Source organism: Vombatus ursinus, unplaced genomic scaffold (assembly GCF_900497805.2).
Source record: "Vombatus ursinus unplaced genomic scaffold, bare-nosed wombat genome assembly UNPS02014773.1, whole genome shotgun sequence".
Lineage (NCBI taxonomy): Eukaryota > Metazoa > Chordata > Mammalia > Diprotodontia > Vombatidae > Vombatus > Vombatus ursinus.
The window spans coordinates 8,732,570-8,748,180 of record NW_020954551.1 but is presented as its reverse complement, the minus strand read 5'-3'; positions in this window follow the sequence as shown (position 1 = coordinate 8,748,180).

Here is a 15,611-nt window from a genome sequence, read left to right as displayed (position 1 = left end):
GGCTTCCAGTACTAGGACATTGGGACTCTGGTGAGCACAAAGTCTTTTAATTAAAGGACAGGGGTCATCTAACAGATGATTGAATTGTGTGGCAGGGGAGAGATCCCAACTGAGATTACTAAAGATACATACATCCATACATTTTAGTCATCTCTCTAGAATATAACTGCAAGAGTAGCTAGGTGGTGCAATGGATAGGATATGGGACCTGAAGTGAGGAAGATCTGAGTTCAAATCTGACCTCAGACATTAACTAGTTACATGATTTTGGACAAATCATTTTACTTCTGTTTGTCTCAGTCTCCCCATCTGTAAAATGAGGATAATAATAGCACCTACTTCTCAGAAACTATTATAAGAATGAAATGAGATTATATTTGTAAAGCACTTTGAAAAACTTAAAGTGCTATAAAATGCTAGCTATCAGCAGTTATCATCATCATCATCATCATCATCATCTTATACTCCTGCATGGGAGATTTGGGAATAGAGATAATCATATCAAACATACATACATACATACACATGTATGTAAAAAGATTGCATTCTAACACTTTTGCTCAACTGGTCAGACCTTAAATATATATCACAAAGTGGTCATTCAAAAATTAAATCATATGGGACAAAGAATAAAGCAAATAGATAAGTAAAATAAAATAAACTGAGAAACTTAGAACTAAATGCACACAAAAGTTTGATGTTTGGCAAACCTTTCAATATCATTATTAAGGAAAACTAGCATCTTACAAAAAAACAACTGCAGATCTCTATATCATACCACTACTAATTCCAGAGTGATCAATGAGTTAAAAATGAAAAATGAACCATAATATATTAGAAAAATATACAATGCTATATTTTTCTCATTTTTGAAGGGGAGATAAGTTCTTATTTACTGAATACACAGAGAAATTATTAGCAACAAGACAGATTCATTGATTATATACATATAGTAACAGTCATCTAGTCATGAAAAATATGACCAAAATGAAAAGAAACAAATTGAAAAATTTCAGACAAAAGCTTGAGTTCCGGAATCTATGAGTTAATATAAGAAATATAGAAGGGTAATACCTAGTTTCTAAGAGACAAATGGTCAAAGAATATGAATAGGCAAGATACAAAAGAGGAAATACAAATTAAAATTGATCATTTTAAAGAAAAAGTGTAACCTCACTATTAATCAAAGAAATGAAAATGAAAATAACCTCATGCCCATGAAAGTGGCACAAGTAAATTTTTTTAAAAATAATTCTGACCTTGCTACCTGGCAAACCGGTTTATACATTGTTGAATTGGCATTTGGTGTCATCATTTTAAAGAACATAGAGTAAACAACAAGGATTATAAAACAAATTTTATTCTTTGACTCAATAATTCTGTTCCTGTGAATATGCCAAAAACATTTAAATAAAAAGGGAGGAAAGAACTCTGATACTTGAATGGATCTGTGATTACACCATGGATGAGTGCTGGCCTTGAAAGCCACTTCAAGTTAAGGATTGGGTACAATCAGCAGGAGTACAAGGAGTTCTTTTACTGAGAGTTCTACACACTGGTGCAATCACAAATCTTTTGAGTTTATAGTATTTCACAATAAGACAAAATGTCCACTTTGTCACAATATCAGGTGCTGTGCTGCCTATCTCTCTCTCCCCCTTCTCATGGTCATTCAAAAAGTTTTAAATTAATGAATCAGAGATCTTTCCTACTTTAAGCCCTATTGATATATTTCACCGAAGCTTTATTTTGATTCTGTTTTTACTGATATAATTTGTTTTTTTTTAAATATCAGCATGATTTTTAAATGTTTCTGCCAATCAATAAAGGAAACATAATTTATTAAGTATTACTATGTACCTGACACTGTGCCATGCAGTGGGTATGGAACAAAGGCAAACAATAAACAAACCAACAAAATACTGGGGTAGCTCATTATCTAAAAGGGCTATCCTAAATAAAACTCACACTGGCATGTCAGAAATGGTTACTCTATCCCCTCGGAGCTCTAGGGGTATCCCTAGTGGTTTAATGCAGCTTTTCTAATTCTATATTGCTCATGGGCCCACACCAGTGTGCTTTTCATCATGATTATCTGACGCAAATTATTTGGTTAGCCTGATTTATATAGCTTCTAGAAATGGATATTTACCAAAGTAGTAGAGTAAGAAGAGTTGGCCCAAAATATGCCCCTTAAAGTCTGTGACACTCTGTCTTGCAATTATGTGCAGAGTCCAGGGGAAAGCAGACTTGACCTTGGGGAATACATGTAACAAAGCAGTAACTTGCAGCTTCTTAAATCCCTTCGCTGTAGTTTTCAAGATGTCAACCATGAATATGGCATAGTTTTCAGCTAAGCTCTTTATAAAGCTATAAATCTGCATCTATTTTGTCCTTAGCTGCCAATGTAGCCCCTGCCCTTTAACTTTCTTGCTTCTAAGACTATGATGGGAACACAAGAAGTCCCCTGGACCTCCAAAATTCTCAAGATCTTCCAACTGAATTCATTTCAATAAACATATATTAAGTACTCACTATGTGCCAAGCACTGTGCTAAGAGCTGGAGATATAAATAAGGAAAAGAAAGACAGTCCCTGCCCCCAAAGAACTTACAATCTAACAAGGGAAAACAACAGACAAAAGGAAGCTGAAAATGGAGGGGTAGACGGACTATTAGGGGGTAGCTGGCATGGGGGCATGATGTTCCATGGAGTTTAAACCAAACAGAGCCACTGATGGAAAGTGGAGAGTTACCTGTCAAGTTCTGAGATCTCTGCAAAGGAAGGCTTTGGGAGGAGTTTATTGCTCTATCCTCTAGCCCTCCAATCAAAAGGGAGAGGCACCTGAGAGGTTGAGAATGTGTTGAGTATCAAAAACTGAGTCAATCTTCATGGTGACAAGATTTCTGATGATCAGTTTATCCTGAGAGGCATAGTGTTCCATGGAGTCGAAACCAGGCAAAGTCACTGATGGAAAATGGAAAGACCAAGGCATGGGCAACGGAAGGGGTCAGAGTCTGATGAAACTTGAGGAACTTTCCTCCCTACACTCTCCCCTCCAAAAAAGATTCCTTCTGAGAGCAGCTCTCTCTCTACTCTTCACTCCTACTGCTTGTCCTTCTTTTTCAAAGAGGACCAATGACATCACGGGATGATGTCTTGACATGCATGTGAATTGGATTTAACTGTGGCAGATTTGCATAAAGTCATCAGTCTCACTGTCTCTTCCAAAGTTGTGGAAGTCCAGTGGCAACACAAAAGACAAGATGACCAGAGATGGCCCAGGATGCAGTGGATGACCTTGGCATCTTCAATGTCTGACCTCCATGGCCATTTGAACAAATTGTTCTCATCCACCCACTCTGCAAGGGGAAAGTCTTCACATACTTGAGGTAGACATCCCCCTAACTCGCCAACAGGTTTGAGGTCTGGGGTTACCCTCATCCTAGGTTAACCTGTCTACTGACCCATTTTACCAGGACATGGCCACTGCACATGCTACTGCTTCTTGGAGCAACAGATAAGAGTTAGATGAATCAGGTGAACATCAAAGGTGGATGAGCAGCCCAGAAAAGGGTTCAACAAGCTCTTACAACAGAGGTCCGAATCTTGCTGAACACCCCATACACCTACATTCTTCACCCTTAGATACTCACTAGGCACCAAATCTCCCTCAGGCTCTAAAATGGCTTGATATTTATCATCTCCTAAGAGCATGACCAAGTTTCTTCAGAAAATTTGTAATATTCTTCCTAGGCAATCTCACTTCCAGTTCACCTAATGGTTCATCAGAGACATTTAAATTGATCAAGCCTCCTTCATAATTACTGGGAGTATCTTTTGTCACTTTGATTCAATCAAGACAAGTTTCCAGCTGGTTAAGAATTCAAGGTGCAAAATATTATCCCTTACATTGGGGGTACAAAGAAAGGCTCTCATGGAAGACACCATGTAGACAAAAAGGCAGATAGAAGATGTGTGTGTAGTAAATGTAATCTTACAAGGGATCCATCAGTTCTTGTAAGAATAAACATAGTAAAAAAAAAATCAATTCAGTAAAAATAACATAACAATGGAATCTGGCAACATGGGTGATGTTCCACACTCCCTAACCCCTCCAGAAACCTCTAAAAAGGGAGGAAAATGCATTGTCTCATTTCTTCTCCAGGTCATTAAAATTATTCAGAGTTTACTTGTAGGTCTTTTGTATTCTCCTTTTTCCCTTCCCTCTCTACAACATTTCCAGTCATAGTTATTGTGTACATTATTTCCCATTTCTAATTACTTCATTCTCATTCAGTTCATATAAGTTGAAGCTTCTCACCCAGTTCAGCATCTTTAAAATGCTGCATTGTATAGCCACATGGGTGAGCTCCTGTTGAGCTCCGGACATATTTAGTGCATATGTTTCTTAGGAAGCTAATTTTGATCATGTTGTTATAAATTGCCTGTCATATTTGCTACATATCCTTGGCTTAGGAAGCTGCTGGGTAGAGGAGATATGTGGATGATTAAATCCACTTAGTATTCAAGTTGTCTTCACATAATGTTTCTCCAGCTTCAGATTTTGACTGAAACAACCCTTCCTCAAAAAAAAAAAATCCAGAGCAGTTATTAACATAAAAATCAGGAATTGAATGCTTTCCCATTATGAACTCTTTTTGCCTTCAAGGGCCTAGATTTCATTTAACATATGCATCTTTCTCTCTCTCTCTCTCTGTCTCTCTCTCTCTCTCTCTGTGTGTGTGTGCTCATGTAACAGAAAATAAGAGCAAAATCTATTTCCACTATTTCCAACAGCTTTCTCGTCCACAAATTAAAAAATTCCATTTAGAAAATTGTCTTGAAAAGATGTCACCAGACAATTTCATTCTTCATAGATACACAGAAGCTTTTAATGGACAGCTGTCTATGACTTATCCACAATGATTGATGAAATCATCAGTTCAGGCAGCCAGGAGTTATCTACATCTGTCAGTTAAGGCTGTAGAAATAAGATGGGAAAAGATCAACTTTGATTTTCTTTTATTTTTTCCTTTCTTCTGGAGCCCAAGCATTGTTAATGTGAAAATTCAATAATGCATTTTAAAGATAAAATAAAATCGTGAGAGTGTTCAATCCTATTCAAAACCAGTCACCTCGATTTCATGCTCATCCTGATAAGAAAGAAAGCCTGTTTTTTGTTTTTGTTTTTATTTTGTGTTAGTAAAGGAAGAGCAATGATTTAAGAAAATACTGATTCCACTCAATGATCTGTGAAAATAAGGGATGAGCAGAGCTATAACTAGCATGGGGCAACCTAGCCTTTGTTCCAAGGTTCTAATGTGGGGAGGGGCATACTTCACCACTTCCCAATGTCCTCCACTGCCAGACATTGCTACCATCCCCCTACTTCCTTGAGAGCAGCAGGCTCCCTCAATCATAAAGCTATCATCACCAGCATACTTCCCTCCTGAAGTCTATATTCATCTACTTACATAGCACTGTACTTGCCCACAAAAACCACAAAGCCTAGAGATCCACACCACAAGGTATACTTGGGATCTGTGGTAGTAGTGGCACGTACTGCTCTCCTCAGTAACAGACTCAGTACCTTTAAAAGTCCATGTTCATTTGATTGAATTTGCCCCCTTGAATCCCTGGTCGGGGCACTGGGAACTAGGAAAATGAAGACAAAGAAAAATTCACAAATAATCCCTAAATATATTTTTTCAATTTTCCCCAAATTTTTATTGAAATATGTTGCTTTTATATGACCTTAATTTCAAAATATATCCCTCCCCAGAGGAACATTTTCTAAGGAAGAGGAGGAGAAGAACAAGAACAGGAAGAAAAGGAGGAGGAAAAACAAGAAGATAAAAAGGAGCAGAAAGAAGGACAGGAACAAGAAGAAGAAGAAGGAAAGCAGGAGGAAGAACAAGAAGATAAAAAAAGGAGGAAGAAGAAGAAGAAGAGGAGAGGAGGAGAAAGAGAGGTTACTCCAATCTAACTAAAACAATGACTCAGTCTGACAGTACATGTAATAATCTACACCATAATCTCTCACTTATTCAAAAGAAAGAAGGAAGATATGTCTTCGTTCTTTAGAATGAAGGTAGATCATTATAATTACACAGCATTTAGCTTGGGGCAAGGGGCCTGATGTTCTTTCCATTTACGTTGGTGTAATCATCATAGATGTTGTTTCCCTTGTTCTGCTTGCTTCACTTTCCATCAATTCATAAGTCCTCCCATACTTTTCTATATTCTTTGTATTTATCGTTTCTTAGAGATCAATATTCTGATGGGCAACTAGGTGGCACAGTAGGTGGCACAGTGGACAGATCTGAAGTCAGGAAGACTCATCTTTCTGAGTTCAAATTCAGCCTCAGACACTTACTCACTCTGTGACCCTGGGCAAGTCACTTAACTCTGTTTACCTCAGTTTCCTTATCTGTAAAATGATCTGGAGAAGGAAATGGAAAACCATTCCAGTATCTTTGCCAAGAAAACCCTAAACAGGGTCACAAAGAATTGGACATGACAAACAACTGAACAACAATAAAACTTTCTGTTATGTTCATTTGCCATAACTTGTTTAGTCAATGCCCAATTGATAGACATATACTTAAATCCCAAACCTCTTTTTTCATCATTTTTTAACAATTTAAAGTTTTAAGTTCAAAATTCTATCTTTCCCTCCCTCTTCCCTGAGACAGTAAGCAATCAGATATAGGTTATACATGTACAATTATGTAAAACGTTTCCATATTAGTCATTTTGTATGTGAAGACTCAAACAAAAGAAAAAAATGAAAAAAAGGGGAAATATCATGGATGAGTTTGTATTCAAACGATATCAATTCTTTCTCTGGAGGCAGACAGTATTCTTTCATCATCAGTCCTTTGAGACTGTCTTGGATCATTGTATAGCTGAGAATAGCTAAGTCATTTACAATTCTTCATCGAACAATGTTGCTATTACTGTGTACAACATTCTCCTGCTTCTTTCACTTCATTATGCATCAGTTCATGTAAGCCTTTCCAGGTTTTTTCTGAAATCATCCTGCTTGTCATTTCTTATAGCTAATAATATTCCATTTCAATCATATACCACAGCTTGTTTAGCCATTCCCCAATTGATGGACATCTGTTTGATTTCTAATTCTTAGTCACCACAAAAAGAAATGTTACAAATATTTTTGCACAAGTGGGTCCTTATTGGATGTCTTTGGGTTATAATCCTAGCAGTGGTATTTCTGGATCAAAGGGTATGGCACAGTTTTATAGCTCTTTGGATATGGTTCCAAATTGCTCTCCAGAATAGTTGGATCAGTTCACAACTCCACCAACAGTTCATTAGTGTCCTACTTTTCCAACATCCCCTCTAATGTCCAACATTTTCCTTTTTTTATATTAGCCAATCTGATAGGTGTAAGGTGGTACTTCAAAGTTGTTTTAATTTGTGGTTATCTAATCAATAGTGATTTAGAGCATTTATTTCATATGACTATAGATAGCTTTGATTGCTTTGTCTGAAAACTGCCTATTCATATCCTTTGACCATTTGTCAATTGAGGAATGACTTGTATTTTTTATAAATTTGACTCAGTTCTCAATATATTTGAAAATGAGGCAAAGGCCACATTGAAGATACTAGTTGCAAAAATTTTCCCCAGTTTTCTGATTTCCTTATAATTTTGGTTACATTGGTTTTGTTTGTGCAAAAACTTTAATTTTGCATAACCAGAATTGACTGTTTTACATTTTGCAATGCTCTCTATATTTTCTTTGATCCTAATTTCTTCCTTTATCCATAAATCTGACAGATAAACTTAATTTGCTTATGGTATCACCCTTTAGGTGTAAATCATGTATCCATTTTGACCTTCTCTTGGCATACAGTATGAGATGTTGGTCTATACCTAGTTTCTACCCTACTATTTTCCAGTTTTCCCACCGGTTTTTGTTTCTTTTTCAAAAGCTTGAATCTTTGGGTTTACTATATACTAGATTTCTGTGGTCATTTACTATAATGTAATTTGTACCTATTCTATTCCACTTATCTACCACTCTATTTCTTAGCCAGTATCAGATTGTTTTGGTAATTACCACTTTACAATGCAGCCAAACCACTTTTAAATCCCAAATTCCAAACTCTCCCCAACATAAATTTTACCAGACACATTTAGGAGAAACCATATTTCCTAACCTTAACATTTTCTGCACTCCTCACTTTCTTCCAACTCTACACATCCAATCAGTTGCCAAATCTTACCGCTTCTAACTTCACTACACTTCTCACCTCTATCTGGACCCTTCTCTCCACTCACACAGCTACCACATTAGTGAAGGCTCTCACAACCTCTCACCTAGATTATTGCAACAGCCTCCTAATTGGTTTCCCTACCTTGTCTCTTCCCAATCCAGTCTGTCTTACACATTACTGCCGATGTAATTTTCCTTAAACTAGATCTGACCAGGACACTCCCCTACTCAATCAATTCTAGGGACTACCTACTGTCTGGAGGATAAAATAGAAACTGTTTAGTTTTTAAAGCCATCCACAACCTGACTCTGACTTAAGCTTTCTAGCTTCATTGACCATCAACTTCTATCCAACATTCTGCAATCCAGCCAGACTTTCTTCTCTCTGTTCCTTACACGAGACACCTGATCTCAGCAAGCCACTTCTCTGCACTTCAGTTTCTTTATCTGTCAAACAAGGGGGGTTGGATTAGATGATCTCTAAAATCCTTTGTAGGGGCAGTAGGCGGTGCAGTGGATAGAGTGCTAGGCCTGGAGTCAGGAAGTTTTTACCTTCCTGAGTTCAAATCTGGTCTCAGATATTTACTAGCTGTGTGATCCCCAAGCAAGTCACTTATCCCTGTTTGCCTTAGTTTCCTCATCTGCAAAATGGGCTGGAGAAGGAAATGGCAAACCACCCCAGCATCCTTGACAAGAAAATCCCAAATGGGGTCACAAAGAGTTGAATATATCTGAAAATGACTGAACAACAGCTACAATATTAGCTGCTATTTTTCCCACAAAAGGCACTCAGTTGAACATTTGCTGAACAAATGAACACCTTTAGGAGGTCATGGGGAGTCATTTAAGGCTTCTGAGTAGAACAGGGATATCATGAAAGCAATTATTTTTATGAGTAAGCTAGTAGAAGTCAGTAGGCTGGGTTGGCAGATAAGAGACTGGGAACGGGAAGAACAGCAAGCGGAAGAGATCTCAAATTCACTTTTGAGTTTTTTGAACATTGGACCTACAATGGCGGTCTGAGGAATGTGAGAGAATGAGGAGGCTCAGGACCCAGAGCCCTGCTCGGCCCATAATTGATGCTTGATAAGTGGTTGTTGCAATTGAATTGAATTAAATTGAGTTGAATTCAACAGCTTGGGGTCTTATCCCACATTTCCTCCTTTCTACCTGAGAGCTTTCTTCAAGCATTTGAAGACCTACCCTGTGAAAGATTACCTTTGGGGTCTTTTTTGTCCCTAGAGGGCAGAACCAGAGGACAATACAATTCTTCCAGTCTCCCCAACCCTTTATTCCAGTGTCATCCCCTACTCCTCATTCTTCTTCACCCAGCATCCATCACTGTTTCCTCCTCTGCACCGTCTGTCACATCGTGCCTCTTCTCCCTGCTCTATCTTCGTTCAGTCCCTCTTACCTCTCACCTAGATTATTGCAACAGCCTCCTTATTGGTCTCCCTGCCTCGAGTCTGTTTTTGCTCCAGTCCCTCATCAACGTGGCAGCCAAGGCAACAAGCATAAATCTAACCATCACTCCCCTTATTCAACAAACTAGCGGCTCCCAAATGTCTGTAGGCTAAAATATAAAGGATTATGTTGGGCTCTTAAAGCCCTTCGTAATTGGTTCTGTAGCAAGGTCTATAAAACTTTGATTTCTGCTATTTTCTATAAAGTCTGGTCCATGTCATTCTATACTCTTTTCTTATTGTGCGCGTAAGGAATGGTTTTGCTTTTTAGAATTTTGTATCTGCAAGCTGAGAAATATTAATATTAATAGTACTTGCTATCAATATGTGCATGCATATATGTATGGTGTGTATATATATACATATATATTATATATGTACACCATATGTGTGTGTGTGTGTCTCACTATGTTAATAAATGAGACCTTTATCTCCTTGTTAGGATTTTTGTGTGGGAAGTTTATTCAGCCTCCCCTAAGGAATCTGAATTAGCATTTTACCTTTAGAATCCCAAGGTTGGAAGAAAGGGTTTGGTAGAGAGACATAAACACTTCTCTGAAACCTTTTATTCTTCATTTGAGAGAATAAGCCAAGACGGTTCTCCTGGCATTTGCCAGTAGTTGACATATATCCTGTAAATGTTAATTACTGCTTGCTTTATTTAATTTTAACTCTAAAACTAGCTGAGGTCTCTCCTTTTCCCATAGATGAGTGTCAGAATCAATCAATCAATATCATTTATTAAACACTTACTATATGCCAGATACCACATTAAGTTCTAGAAAAGGGAAAAATAACCTCTAATCTCAAGAATTTTCAGTGCAATAGGAGAGACTATAATAAACAACTCAGAGTATATAAAGTAAATAGAGAATATCAGAGGAAAGCTTGGAGGAAAAGACACTAACTAGCAGCTTCGGGTAGGGAGTCTTGGGAAAGACTACTGGTAGAAGGTAGGATTTGAAATGAGGCTTGAAGGAAGTCAGGCAAACTAAAAGGCAGAGGCTTTCTGGTCTATGATGCCCCCATAGCACCACAGATGAGACCCTGCATGTCCCCTTTGTTTGTTAACCGTGGGTAAATTAGGAAACACTCTACGCCCACAAATTTTCTTTCTTTCAACCATTTCTGCATTCAAAGATCCCAAAGTATAGAACTTGAAGTGAAGGAGGCAGATGATATCTAGCACCTACCACCCACTGTGCTGGGACACTCCCTCCACCACCACCACCACACCCATCACTAAAAAAAAGAGAGAGAGCATCTCTAATGCACGTAAGAGATGGCCCTTCTAAACAAAAGGAGAAGGCAGGGGAGTGATCTTTAGAGCTGTCCACCACTGGTACCTGGGGAACTTGCCATATCATCTTCCAGTCTGGCACCAACTAGGAGGCCTGCTGATTACTATTGCCATCTTCAACTAAAGAATATTTTTTTAATATATTAATAATGTCAAGAATGTCTTTTAATAAATCTCTTTTGAGAATTTAAGAAGTATGTAAGTATTCTTTCTCCTTCCCTACTATGGACATGAGTTACTAACAAATCATTCACTAGAAGAGGCAATTATTACCAAATCAAGAAATAAAAATGGGTAAGAAAAACTGATCAAGTCTTCATTTTTAAACTCCTTGAACTCAAGGAGGCTTAATTACAACTACTGCAGGGAGAAGCCCTAATTTAGATTACACACTATCTTTTTAGTTTTGTTATATATCGTTCCTTCCCATACTCTATACATCAGCTAAAGTGGACTTCTCACACACACAGTACTCCATTTCCTGCTTTTGTGTCTTTGAACTAGCCATCTCTTCCTCCTCCTTCACCTCCACTTTCTAGAAAACCTTACTTCAAGACACAACTTATGTAATACTAAATACTCAACAAGCCTTTTAATTATATTTTTTATTAATTAACTAACAAATATCTATTTTGTATTCCTTCTACCTCACCACTCTTTGGAAAACAAAAAAGAAAAACAAAAGCCCTGTAATAATTATGTATAAATAAAATGAAGCCTTTCACAGGACTTTGTGTTCTGTGTGCATGCGTGTGTGTGTGTGTGTGTGTGTTCTCTTTCTTCACCCTGAGTTCATCACCTCTGTCTCAGGAGGTTGGCCCAAGCTTCATCACTGGGCCTCTGGAGTTGTGGTAGGTAATTATTTTTGTAATGTTTCTTTTTGTAATGTTGTTTCTTTTATAATGTTGCTGTTATAAATTTTTCTCCTGCTTTTGTTCACTTTATTCTGAATCAGTTCATAGTCTTCTCAGTTCTCTGGTAAACCATCCCCTTCATCATTTCTTACAGTACAATAGTATTCTGTCACATGTATATACATTCATCCAGCCATTTGCCCCGTAAAGAGCATTTCCTTCACTTTCAGTTCTTTGTCACCATAAGAAAAGATCTGCTACAAATATTTTTGTATACGTGGGTCTTTTTCCATTTTCCTTGATCTCTTTGGAGTTTAGGCCTAGTAGGGGTATAGCTACATCAAGAGAATGCTCACTTTACTAAATTTGGGACATAGCTCCAAACTACTTTCCAGGATGACTGGACTAATACACCAGCGATGCATTACACACCTTTGGTAAGCATTTATTAACTGCTTACTATGCCCTAGGTTCTGTGCTAAGTATTGGGGGTTCAAAGAGAGGCAAAAAAAATCCTTGTCCTCAAGAAGCTTACATTCTAATGGAAAATATACATTTAAATGAGAAAGACAGAGAGAGACAGAGAGAGAGAGAGAGATGAAGGTATAGATGTAACTATAAATGTAGATGTGGTAGAGATAGAGGTAGGTGTAGATTATAGATACAGATACACACACACACACACACACACACACACACACATATACAGGGTATCAGATGGAAAGTAATCTGAAAGAAAATCCCAACAGCTGTAGAGGCTAGGAGAGGCCTGCTACAGAAGGTAAGATCTGAGATGAGGATTAGCCAGAATGTGGAATATAAGAATTCCTATTCCAGAATAAGAATATGGAAGCCTAATTCCAAGAACAATTAGGCTAACATCACTATACAATGGTACATGGAGGAGAGAAAAGTATACAGATACTGGAAAAATGGGGAAAATTCAGATTATGTAGGAATTATTCAGATTATAAAGAGCTTTACATGACATATAGAAGACTTTATATTTGATGCTGGAATTAATAAGAAAACATTTTATTTATTGGGAGGGGACATATTCAGACCTAAGTTTTAGGAAAATCAATTTTGCAGGTGAGAGGAGGATGGATTGGAGTACAGAGAGACTTGGATTAGAGAGATCAATTAGACATCTATTGCAATAGTCTAAGCAAGTAGTAGTTATGGCCTGCACTAGCCTGTATTCAGTCGAAAGAATGAGAGGTATTCAAGAGATTTTGGGAAAATAGAAATGGCAAGATTTGAAAAGAAATTGAATATATGGTGATTGCAAATAATGAATCAAGGATGATGCCAGGGTTGTGAACCTGAGGGAATGGTGATGCCGTTGTCAAGAATAAGAAAGTTGGGAGGAGAGAAGGGTGTAGGGGGAAGTATAATGAGTTCTGCTTTGGACAGGATGAGTTTGAGATGCCTGTGGGCAAAAAGGGCTGCTTTATTTCTTCAAGATCTATATCTATTTTGGGATGCTATATCCAATTTGAGACAAAAAGACAATTGGTGATAGGGTATTAGAGCTCAGGAGAGAGATTAGGATTGGATATGGGGAGCTAGGAATTGTATATTTGTGTGTGTGTGTCTGTGTCTGTGTATATGTATGTATGTATTTATACATGTATATGTATATACACATACATAATTATGATAATTGAACACATGGTAACTGATGAGAGAACCAAATAATAGATACAAAAGAGAAGGGGACCCAGGACACAATCTTGGAGAATACTCACATTTAGTGGGTGTGGCATGGTTGAAAAGCTAGGAAACTAGATTAAGAAAAAGAAGTCAAATAGATAGGAGAATCAGGAAGCCAGTAGAATTATGAAAGCCTAGAGAAGAGAGAGCATCCTTGAGCAGATGATGATTATTAATCAATTAATCAAACAAATACATGTATGTATGTATATATGTGTGCATATACATATATACATATATGTAGGTTATATATTACGTATGTATGTGTGTGTTTATATATGTGTGTATATATGTGTGTATAGATATACATATACATATGCATATACATATATATATGTAAACTTAGAATATGCCAGGCACTATGCTAAGTACTGGAGATTCAAGCACAAAGAATGAAACAACCCCTACTCACAAGTAGTTTCTAAGGTACAGCATCAAATAATTTAGACCTTTCAAGAAGGATGATGGTTGGGGGAAACTCATTGAATTAGGCAATTAAGATATTATTGGCAACTTTGCAGACGGCACTTCCAGTTGAATTATGAGGTCAGAAGCCAGAGTGAAAAAGGTTAAAAAGTGAAAGATAGAAGAAGCAAAGACACCTATTATAAATGACTTTCTCAAGGATTTTAGCCAACAAGGGAAGAAGAGATATAATCTGATACCTAGCAGGATTCTAGTAAGATCAAATGAGGTCTTTGAAGATTGAGGGAAACATTGGCATGTTCATAATCAGAGGGGAAGAAGCCAGTAGATAGGGTGAGATTAAAAATAAAGAGCAGGGGTGATAGTGGGAACAATCTTTTGGAAAAAATGGGAGGGGCTGAGTTCCAGGGTTCAGGCATAAGGGCTGGCCTTATCAAGAAGAAGGCCCACCCTTTCATCAGATACAGCAGTAAAGGAAATAATAGAAGGGGCATTGGAGTGATGTGAGATGAAGAGGTCATGGCCACTGGGGAGTCTTAAGGAGTAGCATCAGTTGTTTAAGTGAAATGTGAGTCAGGGTCCTCAGCAGAGAGGATGGGAGGCAGAGGGGTATATGAGACTTAAGGAAAGATGAGAAGTTTTGGAACAGTGAAAGAGATAGTGATTTGATTAGGAAGGAATAGAATCATTGGATTAGATAACACAAATTTGTAGTGACACCAAATGTATTCTATAGGACGTGAAAACCAGTGCAAAACTATGGGACCAGTCCTGTTTCTGTATATGTTTTACATGTAGTCCTACACAACAATGCCTCAGGGTTGTGGAGGCCTCTGACAATGGGAGTGTTTCTGAGCAGAGCAAATAGCTGTTTGCCATTCACTTAGGGTGCCTCTACTCTGTGCTTCTCTCTTTCTTACTTTCTAATGCCAGGATCCAGTCATCCAAAACTGTCAGATAAGTGTTGATCTTGTTCTCACTGCCTGAAGGAATGACATATTGCTAAGATCTGGGACTTTAACTCCTCACACTGGATTCGTGCCCAGCCAGGTGTTCCTCAAACTTTGCTGAGTTATCTCATAAAGGCTTTTAGGTCTATCAGCTAGTTCTTAATAAGAAATTGGTCCAGCAAGGACCTTCTGAAGGATATAAAGACAGAAGAATCTTTAGAATCTGAGCTAAAAAGGACCTTAAAAGTTTTCTTTAACCTTCTACTTCCTGGCTATTTCCCAACCATGCTATCTACGTTCTGGCCATTATCCTCATCCCCACCTCCACCCTTGGCCTCTCTCTGTAGGTGTCTTGGCTCAGATAGGTAAACTTTCACTTTATCTCACCAAAAACCATGCCTCCACTACCACTTTCTAGGCATTTTCACACTATTTCCCCACTTGCACAAACCTCCCACTTCATGTATGCTGCCTTTCAGTGTTAGAATGGAAGCTCCTTGAGGGCAGGAGCTATCTTTCTCATATGTACTTATATTCCCAGAACAAAGCACAGAGACAGACACATAGTAAGTGTTTAATAAATGTTCCTCCTTCTTATCTATATCTATCTATCTATCTATCTATCTATCTATCTATCTATCTATCTATCTATCTATC